General features: G+C 43.1%; 1 protein-coding gene and 1 long non-coding RNA gene across 3 annotated transcripts in view; one reads left to right on the top strand and one right to left on the bottom strand.

Moving 5' to 3' along the window:
• Positions 1-20,288, top strand: part of LOC138300748 (uncharacterized) — a 278,450-nt gene extending 258,162 nt beyond the window's left edge. Inside the window, exon 3 of the long non-coding RNA XR_011204996.1 lies at positions 19,708-20,288. This is a non-coding gene — a long non-coding RNA (uncharacterized lncRNA). The remainder of the gene's footprint in view (positions 1-19,707) is intronic.
• Positions 1-22,537, bottom strand: part of LOC138300747 (uncharacterized) — a 903,291-nt gene that overhangs the window by 799,687 nt on the left and 81,067 nt on the right. The gene's annotated exons all lie outside the window — the stretch shown is intronic.

Here is a 22,537-nt window from a genome sequence, read left to right as displayed (position 1 = left end):
TGCTGTCCAAAAATCCCAAAAGACTGGTAGGAGCAACACTGGGAGGTCCTCTAAGGAGGCCGCAGAGTGGATTGAATCATACACCCAATACTGGCGTTAGTATTGGGGCATGATTCCAACATGTTTGATTTCAAACATGCCCAGGTTCGGAGTTACCATTAGGTAGTGACCTGTGTCCAGTACACAGGTAAAATAGCTTCCCCCACACTTACAAAGTCCAGGAAATCTGGAGTTTGTAGGGACACCTCTGCTCATGCACGGGTGTCCTTACACAAAGGGACCTGCACCTTTCCCTATGGGCTAGGAGGGCCTACCATACAGGTGACTTACAGTGACCTGGTGGTGAAAGGGTGCATGCACTTTTTCACACAGACTGTAATTCAGGCCTTCAGACACATTTTGCATGGGCTCATATGGGTGGCATAATACATGCTGCAGCCCCTGGGAGAGCCCTGGTGTCCTAAAGCCCTGTGTATCTAAGTACCATATACTAGGGACTTATAAGGGGACAGCAGTATGCCAATTTTGGAGAGCATAAAGGCCCTAGGCAACCAAATTTGGAAGGAGAGAGCACAATCACTGGGGTCCTGGTTAGCAGGATCACAGAGAAAACAGTCTAACCACACTGATAGCAGGCAAAAAGTGGGGGTAACCATTCCAAGAAGAGGGTACTTTCCTACAACGTGATTACTGGTAAGCATAGCACAAGGACTTAAGAGAATATTGTTTGAGAAAACCTGGGGAAGTTTACTGATCCAGGCTTTTTCCAATAGAGAGGCAGATACCAAGAAGTAATGTTAACTAACATATTTCTGATGTGGGAAACCAGGTTCTGAGATATTTAACTTTACCCATGCTTCTCTCAGACATTGCATCTCCAGCATGCGTTTGACAGCCCAATATACTTTAGACTTTGGATCCTGATATACCTCCATGGAGGAAGGAGTTAACTCCGGGTGGTAATTGAGCTCACCATACAAAATCATCCAGGTCGGCCAGGACGCTTACTCTGTTATCAAATCCTCTATAACAGATGCATCAACATTAGAGCCATATACTGAGCAGATTGTAAACGTATCCCCTGCTATTTGAAATTTGGATAATGCCCAGACCCCAGCCTGAACTGAGACACACATGTTCATGATACAAAAAGCATGAACTGGAGAGTATAGTGTTCCCTCTAATTACTGTACTTTCTGTGGTGTTTGACATCACACAGTCCCTAATAAGAGTTTCTTGTCAGCCAAAAAATGAGTTTCCTGATTGCTGATGATAGCCCCCTTCAGAGTCCTCAGCCTCTCAGCAACACAAGAGCGTTGGACCTGTCATTCAGTCTCTGAATGTTAACAGATATGACATGTAAGTTAGCCATAGCCACAATTATGTGCTACCATAAACATCACAATGCCATAACAAAGGCTAGGAAAGGGATGTCTCCACCCTGGACCATCCAAACAGCTTGTCTTACCAGGTTTTACTATATAGAGCTCCATAAATGACAGTTTATCTTCCCTCCTCATTTTATAGTGCTACTTCACCCCTCAACTTCTCCACCACCACTCCCTCAAACTTCCCCAAACCTCAACCCATGAACCCCTTCAGCCTCTTCCCTGACCCCCCTGCACTCCTGAACCAGCCCCCACCCAAATGGTGCTGTCAGATCATCCAACATGGTCTGTATGATGGAGACATTCACCCCCCATGTGAAAACAGCAAAAAGAAACAAAATCAAACCTTGAAAATAAACCTAAGTGCTCCTTAATTACTGCACTTCTGAGTGGCCAACATGCTGTGCTTCACAGTCATCAATTATCCTAGAAAATATTCTATATCTTAAGCTGAATAACCCACTCTGTAACCACTATCGTTGCAAGCATTGAGTAATTAAATGAAACCACCAGCATGATACAGTACAAAACCAATCATAGCTCAGACATGAGAATTTCAAGACAGATTGTCGAGGTCAGTGGTTCCCAACCTGTGGTCCGGGTCCCCAGTGGATCCGTGTAACCTCCTCGGGAGGTCTGTGAATGCTTAGAAAACTAAATAATATTAACAGATTAGGTCCCCAGCTTCAGTAATGACTCAGTGGGTGGTCCCTGAATTCCAATTAAGATTCAGTGGAGGTCCCCGGATTCCAGTAATGATGAAGTGGCGGTCCACAGAAGTCAAAAGGTTTAGAACCACTGGTCTAGGTACTCCTTAGCTTTATTCGTCAAGCTAAACATTATCTCATTATACGCAATCCTTTACTCTTGCAGGATTCAGCAAAAATGCCTAAGTGTTTTTATCCTGAAAGGGCCTAATCATTTGCCAGAATTTCCATTGTCTTTCAACAGGTGCATAACAGAAATCTGGTCATACAAAAGAAAACATGACCATCAGAATGGTGCATCACATTTGGATGTGCTTTTCAAAAGCAGCCTAAAGTACTAATCAAAAAATACTAAGATAGCCTTGGGCTTAGCGATGGGTGGAGAGGACCCCGAATTAACCTGTTTCCGCTTCTGAAAATGGAGGAATATATATGCTAATTGCACCTCCCATTTCAAGTTCCACCCATGAATATCAGGGAAGGCTGCTTGAAAAAGTTTAATAATGAAGCATCTCAAATCATCTTCCCCAACCCCCTCCTTAATCCCAAGCACTCTTCGATTATTTCATCTCTGCCAGTTCTCAGAGCCCTCCGATTTCCATTGAACATCAATAATTTGAGACTCATGAGCCGAGGACTGCTGCCTGACTGAGACTATTTCAATTTCAAGACTAGCCGTCCGATCCTCTACTGCTAATATTCTTATTGCTATCTCAGAGCAAGTTTTGAATATTTTTCGAATGGCGCCCTTCGATCTCCTACTTTCAGCATAAGTCTCCTTCATGAGCCATAATGCCTTGATAGTTTCCTTGGTAGGGTGATCCAATTCGCCCAAGTGATTCCGGTCACCCCCTGTTGAAGGATCTGACCATTCAGAGGCTAGGTGTTGAGACCATGAGTAATCCCATTTCAGATCTTTCTTGGACCTGTATTGCCAATACTACACTTCTTCCCTGACGCTGCCCTGCAAGAGGTAGTGGTGGAATTCCCTGCCCAGTCATCAACTGCAGATGTAATATCACTTAGTTCAATTTGATATGAGTCTTAGCTAATGCATCTCCTCTCAATAGAATCCTCACTGCCCTTTAAATCATCCTTGAAGAGAATAGATAATGGAAAAGAATCACTCTGCAGCATCAGTATCAGAGTCTATGTTTCTGTGGTGCCTATTTTTGCTGGCCTCCTTGACACTAGTACCAACATGGGAAGTCTGATGTTTCTGGCCACCAAGGCCGGTGGGGATAATATTGATATCATGCATATGTGTATTTGAGACTCTAAAACAAATCCCCCTAGTATAGCTTTTCAGTCTTCTATTACCCTTTCATTCCCACAGCTACTCCACATCCGGCCTAAGATTGTCACTGGCGTGAACATCAAGGCCTTCCCTTTCTAGATTAAAACCAGCTGCAAAGCTCAGATTTTGGGACACCTCTTGAGTGATCCTTTGGGTGATCCCTTGATTAACAAAGTAGTCAGACCCAGATGAGCCTATCATCACAAAGGTAGTTAAACCATCTGGTAAATCATGAACAAAACCCACTACAGACCTGGACTGCCGAGTTAATGGATTGGCAGCACTGCCACAGTCAATATTCATACTAATAACTATTCCTGCCCCACCAACAATGATTTGATCCAGTGATGAAGTCCTGGGTCATATCCTTAGTGGTTGCAGATTCTGCAATGGCCCCAAAAGAGGGCAGAGTATGTGACAGGATGGGGAGAGGGTCTGGTATGCACTGCTCCCCTAGATCCCTGCCCTATTCCTCCCTCCCCTCATACTGGATATTGGTGCTAACAAACCTGCTTCAGGATAGTCTACCAAAGGTTCTTGACTCTGTTGTGATGAGGGGCCCCAGCTCAATACAAGCCTGAGTAGCCTCTGGATCCAGGTTTTCCTGTTGAATGAGTCATGCGCCTTGTCTCCTCAGCATATTAACAGTTAGTGTCCTGTCTCCAACCAGTTGGATATAGCTACAGTGATACAGAGCAAAAATGGAGGGTACCACCTCTGCAGATCCCAAACCACTGTGCTCCAAGCACAAACCAACAGGGGTGGAGAGAGTAGAGATAACGGAGGTAGCAGGAGTGGTGAAAGCTACATTAGCTTCAGAAGCAGCAGATAATACCTGCACAGGCTTAGTCCCAGCTGGTGTGTTTGTCTGCTTAGACTTTGATCCTACTCTAGATTTACCCCCAAGCCATCTCCCCTGAGTGATGAGCAGAGAGCCAGTGGCTTGTGTTAAACTTCAGGCTGGCATGGTTTTAACTGCTCTCACCTTCGGCACCATTCTTGCAACAGTTCCTTTAGGGAGCCAACATGGAAAACACAGCAGTTGAGGCAGGCGCCATCAAATCCGGAGGCCAGGAGAGGTAAGTGGAGGGAGTTCAGCTGGCCTTGGAGCAGAGTAGGGAAGCTGAAGATATACCAGCAGCCAACACCAAAGATCCGGAAGTTGAGCAATTGTGAATCATTTGTGCCCAGGGGCATTCCGAATAAACCCATAGAGATGCAGTCATAAAGGAGAGGGGGTTGCATGAATGGCTGAATCAAGTGGCCACCATCTTGCCCGCACTGCCCTGAGTGACATCAAAGACAAATCAAGCTTTGCTCTTCTTGTCTACTTTATGCATAGCTCCTTTATACACTGCTACCCATCTATTCTTTTGTATATTTATACTTTTTACAACTTTCCTGGAACCATATTTTGCGTTGAATGGTTAACTATCCAAACCCCCATGTGTTTTGTGGTCTAAGGTCAAGAAAATTAGTCTACTTTATGACTGGTGGCCTTGTTTATGAGATAACTTCAACAGGGTTTTATATTCCTGTCATTTGATAAGCTTGCTCTAAGATTTTGTTTTTGCAATACCCATGTTTGGTCTAACAGTTGCTATTGTGTCATTAGAAACTGCAAGTTATGGCCATGGAGCTGTAGTCATCTTCTGTAGTTGGTGAAATAGCAAGGGTGTGCTGTCCTTTAATGTATGCATGTAAGATCCCCTTTGCCAATATGTGGGTAGCAATTTAAACCAATAGCTGAGGTGCAATGAGCCCTTTATATCACTGGGCTCTGGTTGCACTGCACATGCTACACTAATAGCTCTGTCCCTTTCAATCGTGTACTATAATTCAAATTTACAGGTTGGTCACGCTTTCAGTCGTTTGTAACTTACACATGGATTTCCTTACACAAAGCATCTTCTTATTTGATTTGATTTATTTTTTTGGAATTTCAAGCTTATTCAAAGTCAGTTCTTCAGTTTTATTAAGGCCATCGTTCTGATTATCCAAATGATTGTCATCTAACTTGACAGCAGCAGGTCATAGAGTGTTTTAGCAATGGTCTATATTGCCTGAAATTCACCTCAGATTATTATTTCTACATTATCCCGCTAAGAAAGTATTTTATGTGACCTCCATTGAACCATATAAGGGCATCGAGTGTCCATCATAGTTCCAACACTTACCATTCCCCGACCCCATCTAAAACATATACTGCATCACTTTTTAGACACATTCGTTATGTTTCTTAATTGCATTATCAAATACTGTATACCCTCTGCCTGATTGTTCCCCGCCTACATCTTGATGTAAACACTATGACCAAGTAGAAATAACTCATTCTGATATGTTTGCCCCAACTCTTAATTCATATTCCATTTGCTTTCCTAGATGATCTTTGGGTTAGTTATTGCTTACATTGGACATAAGATTCTTTCTTAATGTGGTTTGGAAGATCTTCTAAGGGAAAGTTGGCAACTGATTTAGGGGACAGTGTCCAATTGATACCAGATGATTTTTAATTGTTGGAAGGATAGTTGAACCGTTGAATCTGTAAATATCAATTATGACGTTACTTATTTCAGTGATTCTTGGTTTTGCCCTGATATAACTAGTGTACCAATTAATTACATATTTGGACCAAGGAGAAATATTTTTCTTTTTTTCTTCAGGGAAGGAACTATCAATCAATCCTAAATTATAAAAAAAGGTCAATCGTATTCAAGTTATAATGTCTTTTTAATAAAATATGACAGCCAACCACCAACTTCTACATGCAGCATGCTCCCTTGTGCAGCTACAATTGTACAGAGCTTTTTTTGAAGAATTGGCAAGCCAGAATTTCAAGCCTATTCAAAGTCAGTTCTTCAGTTTTATTAAGGCCATCGTTCTGATTATCAAATTGATTGTCATCTAACTTGAAAGCAGCAGGTCATGGAGTGTTTTAGCAATGGTCTATAGTGCCTGAAAATTACCTCAGATTATTATTTCTACATTATCCCGCGAAGAAATTATTTCATGTGACCTCCATTGAACCATATAAGGGCATCGAGTGTCCATCGTAGTTCCAATACTTACCATTCCCCAACCCCATCTAAAACATATACTGCATCAATTTTTAGACACATTAGATATGTTTCTTAATTGCATTATCAAATACCGTAAACCCTCTGCCCGATTGTTCCCTGCCTACATCTTGATGTAAACAATATGACCAAGTAGGAATAACTAATTCTGTTATGTTTTCCCCAACTCTTAATTAATATTCCATTTGCTTTCCTAGATTACTTCTGTGTTAGTTATTGCTTACATTGGACATAAGATTCTTTCTAAATGTGGCTTGGAAGATCTTATAAGGGAAATGTAGGAACTGATTTAGGGGACAGTGTCCAATTGATACCAGATGATTTGCAATCATTATAAGGATAGTTGAACAGTTGAATCTCTAAATATCAATTATGAAGTTACTTATTTCAGTGATTCTTGGTTTTGCCCTGGTATAACTAGTGTACCAATTAATTACATATTTGGACTAAGCAGAAATATATTTCTTTTTTTCTTCAGGCAAGGAGCTATCAATCAATCCTAAATTTTTAAAAATGTAAACCATATTCAAGTGATAATGTCCTTTTAATAAAATATTGCAAGAAGCTGGAGTTGACAGCCAACCACCAACTTCTACATGCAGCAGGCTCCCTTGGGCAGCTATAATTGTACATAACTTTTTTTGACAAATAGGCAAGCCAATCACAGTTCAATATTGGACCACTCACTGCTGGGGCCATCTACTGAAGTGAGTGGCAGTGCCCAGTTAATGCAAATGGTCTGAGGTGCTGATGTCTAGAGCACAAGGGGATAGAAAGGTGGGAACAGACCCTCATTCACAAAAGTCGCAATGCCCTTACATAACAAATTATGGTGTAGGCAGCAGCAAGGATGCCGGCCCAGATGCACATTACTTATTCAAATTGTTGTCTGTCCATTTAGGATTCATTATTGGTCATGCTCCTCTCTCAATCCTGGCCCCCCGATGAAGTAAGCAACAGTGTTTGTTAACAGTGGGGACCATAAATGCTGACCTTAGGCACAGAAAGTCAAGAAATATATCATACTAGTAATTCTCAAAGGAAGTAGAATAGCGTCAAAGAAAGGTTTAGAAACAGGGGAATTATTAACAGGAATGGGGCACCTCTAGAAACAGTAAAACAGCCAAACAAATATTGACAATAAAAATGTTACTTGGTTGAACTCTTGGAATTGTCATACTGTAGGCTGCACTAGATCAGTAGCTGATGGCACTTACTGTACTTCTCTGTACACATCTGTTGCACCCCAGGGAACTACGTGTAATATGCCCAAGGTGAATGCTCCAATGGTCAGATAAAGCTAATCTAACCACAACTAGGTTGATGATCTGAAAGATCCCAAAAGGACTAACGAAACATGATTCAAATTTGAAGGAAAAAACAGGAAGTCATATAACTTAGTAGAGAGCCATTCATTCTCCAAGTGACAAAAAATAGGAGAGGTTAATGATGCACATCAGCTAATTTCTTGTAAGCTTCCTTGGCCATGACCCGATGTAGGAAAACATTTTCAAAAATGAACAGAACAGCAAGATAATGTCATTGCACTCCATATGAACAATGGAAGTGTATCAATTTGAAGAAACTATGTTAAGAATTGCGGTATTTAAATTCAGCATTCAGGACCGACCATATCCAATCACCTTAGTATTGTGTAGGAAAACAGCACATACATTGTTTAATAGATTTATGAGCCTGTTCTGCCTGGCTATCGGAATAGGGATAACTGTGACACTTGAGATTGAATACTATGGGCCTCATTCCGACCCGGACGGGCGGCGGACGCCGCCCGCCGGGCGGAAACCGCCCAAACACCGCCCCGCGGTCAGAAGACCGCGGGGGGCATTTCAACTTTCCCGCTGGGCTGGCGGGCGATCTGCAAAAGATCGCCCGCCGGCCCAGCGGGAAAGCGCCTTCCACGAGGATGCCGGCTCCGAATGGAGCCGGCGGAGTGGAAGGTGTGCGACGGGTGCTGTGGCACCCGTCGCGCTTTTCAGTGTCTGCTAAGCAGACACTGAAAAGCAATGTGGGGCCCTGTTAGGGGGCCCCTGCAGTGCCCATGCCATTGGCATGGGCACTGCAGGGGCCCCCAGGGGCCCCACGACACCCGTTCCCGCCAGCCAGGTTCTGGCGGTGTAAACCGCCAGAACCAGGCTGGCGGGAAGGGGGTCGGAATCCCCATGGCGGCGCAGCTTGCTGCGCCGCCATGGAGGATTCCCATGGGCAGCGGGAAACCGGCGGGAGACCGCTGGTTTCCCGTTTCTGACCGCGGCGTTACCGCCGCGGTCAGAATGCCCATGAATGCACCGCCAGCCTGTTGGCGGTGCATTCGCTGCCCTCGGCCCTGGCGGATTCAATCCGCCAGGGTCAGAATGAGGGCCTATATTTTATAGGAGCAGGCCAGAATTTTGAACTAATACAGAAGACAGAGAGACTAATGGGATGAATGTCCCGTTTACTTAAAGTAATTTATCACAACCCACAATGTTGTATAGCTTTTCAATACTAGTAACCCAACCATAAAAGAGTCCCAAGGTAGAGTTGTTGTGGTGTAGGGTTTCAAAATCCTATTGTCTTCCTTGGTCTGAAACGGATCGAATGCATACAATGCATATAATTTTGGGACCACCAAATTGATCAAGCACTAAGATCTCTATTGCATCTAATACCTGAATGACCTACCATAGGGACAACCTGATACCATTACACAATTTGATCCTACAGTACTTTCTTAGGAATAAACTACTTGCTTTGTTTACATACACTTCGTAGAACATAACATTTCATAGGTATTTCTTGTATACAAGAAGAAATAACCATTTCAGATCGAGCTTTCTTCACCGTAAGCCATCAGTGACATCTGGCACTTAAAGACTGGTTATATGTTTGGAGACTCGGCAACAGACTCAGAAGTAGATTCCAATATTGTGTGATTAAACACCAGACTTGCCATATTGATTTTTTGGGCCACAGTTAATGCAGAAATGAAAACATGAGAGACAGCATCCAACCGGAAGGTGGCAGGTGTTCAGATCTCATAGACTTTAATACAGCTTTGAAGTTGTCTGTGTTCAAACTAGGCAAGTCGCATTGTTGCCCTTTCTTCTTTGTGAATAGTTACTACTTAGAACTCCAGGCCAAGTAGTCATTGATTCGTTGTATTGCAATCTCAGGACCTCACATGTAAACACTCATTTGAGCCATGCCTCCCAATGCACAATGTTCAGGGACTGAAACAGCACATTGAGGCCTGTTCATTTGTGTGCACACGGTCTCCCTGTGTGAGTGGAGTGATACTAAACACCACACATTAGTGTTGGTTAATTACCGCAATGTGTGCCGTGCTGTAATCCTAAAGACCATTTGGACATTTTGAAATGGGTTGCCAGTACACAAACAGTGTGTGTGTATATTTGTTGTGGTACTGATGTCATTGTGCTTTTAGCTCAAGCAATAGTGCAGATCCAATTGCTACAGTACGCCTCGGTTCAGAGTGGCTTAAAATATTGGTTATATTGTTTTCTTGGGCATTGAGTTAGTTCACCTCAAAATAAGGTTCACACCTGATTACTACAAACCTTAGTTCCTTACAGTACATCTCCACGGTGCATCTGTTACCGTCCAAATGCGTGCTGCACCACCATGCATGCACAAGATGTGATGTGCTTCGAGAAAGAGCTTGCAGAAAGCTTGCACAGAGGGACTGTTGCACACGCAGGTTTATCGCAAATCCTTCTCACCAAGTACAAGACGGAACTACAACCCAGTAGTTGTGAATAAGGGATTTCTATAAACATCTTTGAAGGCACAGTCTCCTGTGAGGTTTGCCTGATTACAAGAGCCGCCCATTCAAGGCTGCAAGGTGTGTACATTCTAATCAGCCTGAACACGAGATGGGCTGGCGGGAGATGGGGTGATTAGAAAGTGTACAATCTGCACCTGATTTCAAGTCGCAGACGTCAGAATGAGGGTCACTTTTTAATATGCGCATGGTTTCCCTACAATGTGCAGAAAAATTAATTTCGTACCATTTGATCAAAGACGAGATAAACTGGAGCTTGTGAATATCAAGGAGGATTTGTGGGTAATTCACCGGTGGAGGCAATTTGTTAGGGGTTAGGGACAGAAATCGTTATTTACTCATAGATTGTTGTTAAGGCAATTCTCAGATGCGTTTAAGCATAATTTTCAGCAGACAAGACAGACCAAAGAAGCAACCGAAATTCTGAAGACTGACAGATTTTTCTATCAACCTTTCTTTTCAAGCTTTTGCTTATTTTACCACTTAAACGTTTAGATAGATTCCCTTACATTGAGCAGAACTCGTTCAGCACCAAACAGGAAATGAACACTATGTGAGCTTTGGTACGTTTGAATAGTAAGCAAACCCGGTATTAAATATATTCAGAGGTGTAGTGAATTTTGCCACAGTGAAATCCAACAGAGTACACTAAAAGCTTTTGTGAAACCCCCCTCCGATTAATGCCCTTCTATCATACACAACTGCATTTTATCGACTTCTCAATAAGGTTTTGCACGTTTGGTGGAGGCACGTTGGAGCACGAGTTCTTTGTTTTCCATTCTAAAAGATAAATAAACAGGTGGAGAAACCTACCAACTGTAGATACGTGGCGCAGCGCTGCATTAAAGAACCACGCATAGACCTGTTTGCGTTGCTGCCACACTCGGAACTGCGTCACCGCAGTTCCTTCTTTATTTATAGGCTTATGCTCCGTGCCCCTCCCGGACACGCCGAGCACGCTGTTTAAGCACGGAGAGCCCGCATGGCTCTCCGCTCAATCTTTACATCCCCCCCATGTTTTACTCCACATGGACAGGGATTAACAAGATAAACTTAAGCAATCGATGAAAACATTATCACACGAAAAGTTTCAAAAAATAAAATTGAAAGAAATATCCCAAATAACGAATAACTGAAAACACTCCAAATTTGTTTCTTAACACCCTGAATCCTCGTGTCGCTCACAGAGTCCACTTTAGACGGCTGGAGGTCATTTCACACTGTCCCCATCGTTTTTCCCCACAGTGTGCTTGCACTGACAGACGACACCGACACTTACTTTCCAAGCAATCTATTCGACAAACAAAGTCTTTCAGCTGACTGCTCGGCACAGGATTCGGGCGTAGGTCATATCTCGCACTTCTAGTGCTACCACTTCCATGTTCAAGAACACAACTAGGCCGGGTTTGCTCGATCATTGTTGGCTCAGCAACACCCTTCCTTTCTTCAGCTAGTAGTGGTGAACCACAGGTTATGTCTTCTATTTCTCTTTCTTCACTGGTCGACTCTCTTAGACCAGCCCTCCTAAAATGTGATACCTTTCGTGTCACTCTTTGTCTCCCTCTCGCGGCAGTTATCATGGATCCCTTTATGCCAATGATTTCCCATACATCAGGCTCAAACGGCGTTCTAAACTTTCCTCCTCCTCGCCGACATCTCACTACCACTCGATCTCCTTCTTGAAACCCTCGATACTTAGCTCGCCGTTGGACACTCGCCCGCTGATTAGTAGCTTCTTGCCGGTTTTGAGTGGCCTTTACGTCCAATACAGGAGGTTTCCATTTAGGACCTGAGGGAATACAATCACGTGGAGATACTTTGAACATCAAAGAGGAGGGAGCACAACCAGTGGTGCTGTGAGGCGTTTGACGATAAGCACTCAAAAATTGATACAGACATTGTTCACTGTTTTCCTTTTGTTTCACTCCAATCCTTAGAGCCCTGTTCAGAGTTCGCATGAACCTTTCCACGTCCCCATTTGCCTGAGGCCAGTAAGGCATTATGTTACGATGACGAATGGCTAGACCGTCAAGGTATGACCTGAACTCTTGCCCTTGGAAAGGAGGACCATTATCAGTTCGAATTTCGTCAGGCAAACCGAACAAGGCAAACGTCTTTTGTAGAACTGGCCGTACATTTTCAAACGCCGTTGACGCTACAACTTCCACCACTGGGAATTTGGTATATGAATCAATCAGAACAGCAGTCAATCTCCCATCTGGGAAACTCCCAAAGTCCATGCTCACTTTAGCCCAGGGTTTCAAAGTGGCCGGTTCAGTTACCACTGGGCAACTCGGAGGCTCTATTGATGTAATGATGCAGGAATGACATCTCCCTACCATTTCATCAACCTGAGTATCCATACCAGGGAACCAGACTTTAGCACGTAATCTCGCTTTGGTTTTAGCAGCCCCTTGGTGCCCTTGATGAGCCAACTCGATCACTCTCGACCAGAGACATTGTGGAAGCACGATTCGCCTTCCCCTCAGAACCAACCCATCATTATCGGTAGACAGCTCATCGCGCACCTTCCAGATACTCTGCATAGCCACCTTTTGATCAGGGCAGGACATGTGGGTCTTCTCAAGAAAATATTTCCACTTTTTGTGGCTTAATGCTTCTTTGACATAACTCAACATCGCATCTTCCTGGGTAGCGTTCACAATGTCAGTCACGAGAAGAGCATTAGGGCATGCCGACTGCACAACCATGCTAACAAAAACTTCAGTACTTTCTTCATCTTGTTCTTGATGAACATCAAACACCTTCGGAGACGGGTGTCGAGACAGATAAACTGCAGGACTATTCGCACCAGGCCGATATACAACGTGAACCTATAAGGTTGAAGTAGAACAGTCCATCGCTCAATTCTCGGAGGTGCAAGACGTGGGCTACCCGCAAACAAGGGGACCAAAGGCTTGTGGTCAGTCACTACTTGAAACTCGTGCCCATACAAATACAGGTGGAAATGGCGGCACGCCCATCGAATGGCTAGAGCTTCACGCTCGATCTGCGCATACCGGGTTTCAACCGCCGACAATGCCCGACTGGCGTATGCAACAGGGATCCACTCTTGATGCCTCTGTTCCTGTAAGAGCACGGCTCCGAGCCCGACGGGGCTCGCATCCACCACCACTTCCGTTTTCCGACCGGGGTTGAAATAAGCCATAGTCGCTTTATCGAGCAACGCATTTTTAATATCCATAAACGCCTGTTGCGCGTCAGGAGTCCAGTCCCAACGGTGTTGCCCTTTTGTGAGTCGTCAAAGAGGTTCAGACATGGTGGCAAGCTGTGGTATAAACCTTCCGCAATATGTGGCCATCCCTAGAAAACTACGAACTTCCGTTGGATTTTGCGGAACAGGGGCCAGTTCTAACTGATGATACCCCGCATTAAGATCCAATTTTGAAAACCACTGGGCCCCATTCAAATCCGCAATGATGTTATCCATAGTGGGGGTTATGTGCCTCTCTCTCCGGATAGCCTTATTCGGCAGGCGCATGTCAACACAGAGACGAATCGCTCCCGGCTGTTTAGGTTTCAGTGCGATCACCAACGGTGACACCCATGGCGTAGGCCCATCCACTTTTTCAATGACTCCTTGTTCTTCCAACAACTGCAACTCCTTCTCAACAACCGGCCGTAGATGAAATGGCACCCGACGATGTCGTAAAGCCACAGGAATCACGTTGTGGTCTATGTGCAACTTGATGCGTTTTCCTTTCAAACGTCCTAGTCCCTCGAATAGCTGCGGAAATTCATGGAGAAGGCGTTCCACTTGAGTGTCATATATTTGATGCGCAAAGAACACTAGCTCTAACTCTTCAGCCGTGTGACATCCTAGCAAGGTGCCACGATCCCCAGCCACGACATAGAACTTGGCCTCCGTTGATCTGTCTCCACTGCTTACAGCCACTTCCACGGTTCCTTTGAGGGGAGGGGATCTCTTCCCCCATAATTATATATTTTGGTAGCTATCACAGTAAGTGGCGGGGCAGGTACTAATTTTTTGAAAAGGGTTTCATCCATGACATTGACAGACGCTCCTGTGTCAATGAGTACAGAGACCAGCGTGCCATTGACGTGAACATCACTCATGGGCGGCGGTCTCTTTTTCCCTGGTTTCCCCCCTGTAAAGGATATTACAAAAATGTCCTCTTCTTCATCTTCCTCAAAGACCGGACCACTCGCTGTCGCATGATCCCTTACTTCCTCCGCACTTTTGGATACAGCTCTGACATTCGTGTCTCTTCCTTTCTGTTCTCCTGGCTTGGTCCTCCTGGACCTGCACACTTTAGCAAAATGGTTTGGCTTACCACAGCGGTTACATGATTGCCCTTTTGCCGGGCACCCTGCGTTCGGTCGATGTTCATAGCCACAGCTTCCACAGGCTCTATCACTGGGTTTAGCAGGGTTCAGCTTACGAGGTGTTGCCTGACGTGTCTGGACGGCATCCACTTGTTCCTCTTTGACTTGAACTACACGAGTCGATGACGCAGCAGCTAACGACTGACCTCTCACTGCCACCATAGCATCTGCTCGCACTGCTGATAGTTCATGCGACCTCGCCAGAATCAGAATATCATCAAGGGACATGCCCTGTTGCCGAAGAATAAGCTTTCTCAAAGCATTAGACCGACATCCTTGAATTATCTGTGCTCGGATCTCTTCTTGTTTGTTGAGTTCTGTGCACGAGCTCACCAGTTTTCTCAACCTGGCGTAAAACATGTCCATTGACTCGACCTCGGTCTGTTGTGCCTGTCTCAGTTTAAAACGTTCGTAATCTGAGTTAAGTTGAGGATCAAAATGCCTATTCAATGCGGTCACTGCTGCGTCAAAATCAGCTTTGTCCCCTGTATCAGGGAGAGAATCAAAAAGCTCCTGTAGCTCATCTCCACCCATCAGCAGCATTACAGACCTACGCACCGCTCCATCTGTCTCTCGGGTGGCGCAAAAATAGTTTTCTAGGCGATTTATCCACAAACGCCACCTTGGCGCAGCTGTGGCCGGGTCAATCAGTTGGCTAAACGGTGGTAATGAAGTAATTGAGGAGTGAATACTATTGTTCAGCTGTGCTGGGAGTTGAGGATTCCCTGGTGGTTGAGGAGGATTGGCATTATTAGCATTGTCTTGCTGTGGGGCACTCATTGTCGCACTTTCTCACCCCAGTGTTTTGCAAGTGTTAATGATGTCCCCTTATATTTTCCCTTTTTTTTTCTTTTATTTTCTTTAAACTCTTCTTTAAAAAAATTGTATTTCTTTTTTTACTGTCTCTGGGGGTCCACCTGCCAGTCACACCCCCTCCTTCACTCTCCCGTTGTTGTTGTTTTTTTTTTTCTTTTCTTTTCTTACACGCCTTCCCCTTCTTTAACAAAGGCTCCCCGGCCTCGGGGAAGACGCGCGTCAATTTCCGGCTTCTCTCAACACAGAGACGCTCATAAGCAGAGCGCTCTGCTGAGAGAGCACGCGCGTCAATTTCAGCGCGTCAATTTCAGCTGCTTCCTTGGCAGCAAGGATACGCCCGAAGGCAGGGCGCTGCACGGAGCGATCCGCTCCACGTGCCAATCCTCGTCTGGGGGCAGGGCAGGGCTCACCGTCTTGGGCTTCCCCGATCGGGAAGCCGAGCTGCACCACCTTCCGACAACGCGAGGCCCAACACGAGGCGATCGGGCTCCACCGATGGCCTTCGCCTCCTCACAGCGGCCGACACCGCACCACGTGGTCTTCTTTTTTTTTTTAATACAGCGGCCGACACTACACCACGTTTCCGGTACGTCATTTCAACTCTACCATCCTATTTATTTTTGCTTCATTATAGCGCGATGTCTCGTATCCCGCTCGTCGCCATTGTAGATACGTGGCGCAGCGCTGCATTAAAGAACCACGCATAGACCTGTTTGCGTTGCTGCCACACTCGGAACTGCGTCACCGCAGTTCCTTCTTAATTTATAGGCTTGTGCTCCGTGCCCCTCCCGGACACGCCGAGCACGCTGTTTAAGCACGGAGAGCCCGCATGGCTCTCCGCTCAATCTTTACACCAACAAACAAACTTTGCACTTGTATAGGGCACTACTCACCCGTTAAGGTCTCAAGGCGCTGTACGCATACCGCTGTGGAACCCCTCCTGGCTTTTCGCTGTGAGGCACCAACTCCTGGGTAACCCCCAGGGTGAAGCCAGGCATCCAAGCACTGTCAGGGCTGTTGTGGAGATTAAGCTAGCTATTGCCCAGAGTTACTTTCTCCTACATAGCCCAACTAACTTAACCTCAGTGACATCATTCACATCTTCTCTTAGCACTATCTAAATCAGAGGAGGAACTTAAAGAAAACTAAGATCGGACTCCATTCAGGAACACTATGACTGCCAGTGGCTTCAGCTGTTCCAGGGAACTCTGGGTAACGGAATCGGCATTCTGGGCTATAAACTCAGTAAATTGTCTTGAGGCTCAGGTCTGTAAATATCTATACATTTAGAGGTCTAATTCATGATCAGAACTGCTTTCAAAATAGGTGTTCTCTACTGATTTCCTAACACCCCCTTTTCACTGGGACTATCAGTTTACTTTTTGCATTCCTACATCTGTGTTAGGTTGTAAAGCAACTTTCTAACCTAGGCACAGAACTTCATCCAGACACGGTTTCTTTATTAAATACAAATTCATATCCAAGCGAGGAAAAGACAAGAGCTAAATAGTTCATAATGTAATATCCTGATGAAATCTATTTTCTTTTCTTTCTATATCGGTAAATGATACCTGATCATAAAATGATATTGTCTTTTATAAATTAAAATTCGCAATCCTAACATTATTGCAACAGACCACTGTACTCAAGATGTACTCGATACTCCCCATTTAAATGAAGAGTTTACTTCTTGCTCTTTTTACTGTTTTATTTTTCTCTGTGCGTGTTTGCTCTTCCAATTACTGAGCGGGCATTCCTCCAAGCTGGAGAGATTGGAATAGATGCGTCACTGTATGAAAGGGACTTTTAGAAAAGATGATGTTTGTGCTACCCTTAATTGAAACTACAATTCTAAAGTTTTGCAATTTCCTTTGTGGAACAATGAGCATCTGTTCCTCTTCACTGCACCATTGTTTTGTTGTCCAGCTGGAGGCAAAATCCTACTTTAATCTAAATTCACGAGCGGTCGCCCTTTTAACTCAGCAGCAGAGCTCTCACTTGCCATATGTATACTGATACATTCCTTTACAAGGCTTTGGTTTTAGACTATATACAACATATACACTGGCAGCTTGCAGGCTAGTAAGGGTGACACAGTTAGGTACAGCGTTTCACATTCATGCTTTGCATCACAAATTAGGGTATCTGTGTGGCACTGAACGCTCCCATTCTGAGCCACCTTTTCACTGTAATTGTCAGTTCACAAGATATAACGGCGTACAGTGTACCGATCAACCATCATTTCCTATCCATTCCATCAACATGTGGTGTCTTTACTAATGATACTGGCATAGGTGAGACCTCCTGTTTTCCCCATAACCTTTTCTATATAGTAAGACAAGAGGAATCTATCTAATGAGGTGGTGAAACCCTGAACCATGTTTGGCAAAGTATGCCAGCACTTCTGTTTCAAGAGCAGAGTGGCATTACTGATGCAGCCTTTCTTAAATATGGGATGTGGCGCAAAGATTCTACAATGAGACATTCTCAAAGGAACTCCGGGGATGCTGTCACAAACTGCAGCATCATGGGAGATAGGAGAAATCAAGAACTGACTTCTAGATTGAAATTAAATTTAAAAGATTTAACGGAGAGCTGTTAATAACACATTACAGAGGAATGCATAATTTTGTTGTAAAAGACTTAGAATATAGAAATACAGAAATATAGATAACAGCAGAACTCTGTCAACTCATGAAGAGTACTGACAACATTCCAGTGGGGAAGAAAATGCCAGAATAAATGGACAGTGTTTCAGGAAGAAAAAAAGAAGTGGCCCCTTACCCCTCAAAGCCAGGGGTTTTATGTCCATCTTATGTGTATTAATTAATACAACTGCAAATTCAGCATAGTTTGATCATGGTTAAGTCGAATTGGCAAATCAAAAAAAATCAATGAAAACAAATGTCATAGATTTGATAGATTTTGTAGATTTCTAATGTTCTTAACATTAAGACATTTCTTAAGGTAAGAAAAGTCTCCCGCTTACTTCCTCAGCAACTGCACTCTGAAGATATAAAACCCAATATGAAAAATTGTTTAACAATAGCCACGAGAATCATGTTCTTTTGTATTCTTACATCAGAACTTCCAGAGGAAATCCTTCAAAATGATAGATCAGGCACACAAAGGAAAGTTTCATTTAAATACTTGATTTCTATGACTACAATCAATTTACGTAATTTCACTCAGTGTTCCACAGAAACTGTTGGGAAAGAACAGTTGCAGCAGCCTGCTGATTGGGAGGGGAAATGAGCAGAAACAAGATGAGCAGCACACCAGAAACTACATCCAATTTAATTCAATGGTGTCTATTAAAATGTGGCATACCTATACTAAATTAGTTATCACATTTCTTATTCTGATAATCATATCGTTTAAAGTGCAAAATCATTAGTTTATTATAAATCATAAAACTTTTTGCCTACAATAATATCTCGATTATTATTGGATCAAAGCTATTTTTATTATGCTCTTTTTTAATTTATTTAGTATTTACAAAAACCAGAGTGAACTAGTGTCTCGTACGCGCCCCTGTGACGTCATGCCGGAAGACAGAAAGTACCATGGTGACAGCACTGCTTTCATGAAGCACCATGACACACCAGCGTGAAACTGTTGGGACATGATCAGAGGGACTTTGATAAAGCGTGCAAATAGAGTGGAGTTGCAGCTTGCACCACAATCCAACACCAATTAAGTTCCTACTACAAAGGGGCTGGGGTGATTGATTTCCCTTAGCTCCCCTCCCTAATCTGTGTCCTCTTTCTATATGCATTTGTTTTTGCACTCACAGAGTGCCTTCATCTATTTGAGTACCAGTGGTTGCTTTCATGGGGAGAGCTTTTGACCCCCCTTTCACATGGGCACATTCCCATGCCACATGCTAGAAAGATTGGAGATTTTTTTGAGGCGCTGGTACCCTGAGGCTTTTGGGTGTCCTCCATTTTCCTATTTAGTGGCCACTCAGGGTTTCTACTATACATTGGCTTTTGTATACTTTACATAGGTACAACGTGGGTTAATTTGGGGATTACTTATATGCATGTGGAGCTTGTATACTGAATGCATTTCTTATTGCTCTGTTGCATGTACAGATTTAGGTGGGTCATTTGATTTTGAGATGGTTTTTAGCCACTTTTGTATCTTGTTTTCAAGCAACTAGTGGATGGCAATTAAGTTTTAAGAATTTTGACTAGACTAATGATGATAATGTTTGTTCATGTTCATGCTTGTCTCACTTCAATTACAGGAACACACGCTCCTTATACCTTCCGAAAGAGACCAACACCAACCAGGCTGAAACACATCAACACCTTCTTTTATACAAGGAGTCCTCAATTATAAGTCAAGACATTGCAAAAAAGAAAGAAGACCATCATCCACAATCCACAATGCGTGTAAGATAATTGGTTCATCAGGACATAAGATCTTTAGAATACGGACCTTGCAGACGGACCAAACAAGTTGGACTATATCCTCCTTTGAAAGTTTGTAATACAAGGAATTCCGTGTAAAAGTGTACAGTGTCTGATTTTCTTTGTAAACACTATATAAAGAAGAATAGAACATAATAAAAATAGCTTTGATCTAATAATAAACTGAGATATTATTGTAGAAAAAATGGTTTATAGATTTATCCCTCTGTAGTTAGTACTTAATGGCATATTTGCAATTCAATTCAATTTTATTTATTTATGTTTTGGAACTCGATTTAGGTCTACATAAGGATAGACATAACAATGATACTTTTTTGTCTCAACCACTCTTTGCACCTAAAATCTAGTTGAACACGTTTAAAATTCATACAATAAAAGGTTCTATAAAAGTGCTCAACAATACTTTTTCCAGTCTTATAATTATTTACTACTTTACTCTTATCAGAGTACAAAAGATAAAATAGTGCAAATGCTCGCGTCAGTACAATTAGAATATCATTAAATACAAAAATATTAGACTATTTAAGCTCATTACCAGCCAAATTTCACCAAAAAGTGCCAAGTGCCAGGATATGGATAAAACACTAGTATAAATAAAGCGGTGGGGTACAATATGTACAAACACCAATGGACTAAAACAGCACCTATCCATCCATAATACTACAAATATAAGCGTGTGCATGAAATGGGATATTTGTAGGCCGAGCCCAATTCTTCCTTAAATGCTTCTTACTGAAGTACTTCGCTTCCTAAGCCTCGTATAAATCATCTAATTAAAACATAAGTCAATTAATTGCCCTGTTCGATTTCACCAAAGAACCCCTCATGTGGGTGTATAATAAGTACTATTGACCCATCCCCTGTGGGACCTGGTTATAGTAAGGTGTATTATTACACTCGAACCAACTAATTATTTTGTCTCACATAACGTCAAGAACCTATTTACTTGTAAATCAGTTGGCTTGATTTACAACATACACAATTAGAATAAATATAAAAAACATTTGAAAAAGTTAAAAATTCTAAAACAAAATAATTCATTAGATGGGTCGTACAAGGCTCGGAGGAACTCAGACATGGACAACAAAGAAAGCTGAAGGCAAATTGGTTTTAGCCATTTACGCTGGAATAAAGCAAGGGATCGGCAGACAAATAATACGTGGATTAGATCTTGGTATTCAGCCGAGCAAAAATTACACTCTTTAGCTGTACTGTGCCATTTCTCCAGTAAGGTATTCAAGGGGAGCAAGCCCTGACGAAGTAGCATCCAAAAACACCTACCTCTATGTGGAATATTCCATGAAATATAAGGTTGTGTTTTTGTTATTACTAGAGTGTTTGCTAAAATCATAAAATAACTTTTTTTTGCAGCTCTCACGATCGAGACGGAAACTCAATGCCCACGTTGCCTGCTTCAGATTGACTTTTAAATGCAATGGAGGTAGTTCCCGTACCAAGCTTTGGTCCAGCTCCAACCTTCCAAGAGCATAAGAAAGATTCTTACAAAAGGAGTATTTGGCCTGACGCTTTTCTGGAAAGAGTTCTTTCTTACATATAGATCTTATAGTATTTTCCTCACTCCTTATTAGTAAAGCGGGCAAGCTAATAACCCCTGTTAATCTTTGGACATATGCATTTCGGAGCCCCATATCTAGCCTTAAGGCTGCCACTGAAACAGGTGTATTAACAGACATGAGTTTTCTGAGAATTTATCCTTCTGATTGGTTCAGGAACACCCATTTAAAAATATCAATGAATTCCACACCATACAGGAGGGATGTGGGAATTTTGGCTTGGTATACTGATAAGAGGTTTGAAAAATGCCTTCTCCCTGTAGCTGTAGCCTGACAGTCAGCCTTCGATTTATTGTAAGCAATGTGGGTGACGTTACTAAGGTTCCAGCTGACTATTTGCCCTAAAAAGGGATATGATTTCACTATTTCTAGATTTTGCTTTCCCAATGACCAATGGAAATCTGGAAAAGGCATCTTTTTTTCCCCAGAAAGCAGAGAACCCTACTTTTTGAGACTTTGATCTTCAAGAAGTCAGATTCTGAGTATTTTGACAGAAGCTGAAGACAATTCTGAAGACCTTTAGGAGTCAGATAAAAAATTATGATGTCATCAGCATATAACAGGCAACATATTGGGCACCCACCTAATTGCGGTGGAAATCCCTTAACCTGGGTCAGGGAGGAGGGGAGGTCTGAGATGTATAGGGAAAAAAGCAAGGGCGCCAATAGGCAACTGTGCTTTAGCCCGTTTGAAATGGGTATTTTATGGGATAATCCTTTATCACCCCCTAGAAGGATTCTACACCAAGTATTGGAGTGGAGAGCTATTACTAGCTCTAGGAGGGGTAGAGGCATCCCTATACTGGCCAACTTTGCCCATAATAGATCTCTGTCCACTTTATCGAAGGCCGTGGAAAAATAAATGAAGACTGCATATACCACCCCGCCTCTCAGTTTTACATATTTTTCTGAGCTAACTTGTGACACGGCGATGTTATCCAGGGTACTATGTTTGCACCTAAAACCAGATTGTTCCAGGCGGATGATGTTATTCTCCTCTGCCCAGGACGTAAGTCTGGAAAGCAGACATTTGGTGAAACCTTTACCCACTGCGTCCAAAAGGGCAATCT

This window comes from Pleurodeles waltl, chromosome 6, assembly GCF_031143425.1.
Source record: "Pleurodeles waltl isolate 20211129_DDA chromosome 6, aPleWal1.hap1.20221129, whole genome shotgun sequence".
Classification (NCBI taxonomy): Eukaryota; Metazoa; Chordata; class Amphibia; order Caudata; family Salamandridae; genus Pleurodeles; species Pleurodeles waltl.
The sequence above is the reverse complement of the archived record's forward strand: the minus strand, read 5'-3'. Positions and strand labels throughout refer to the sequence as shown.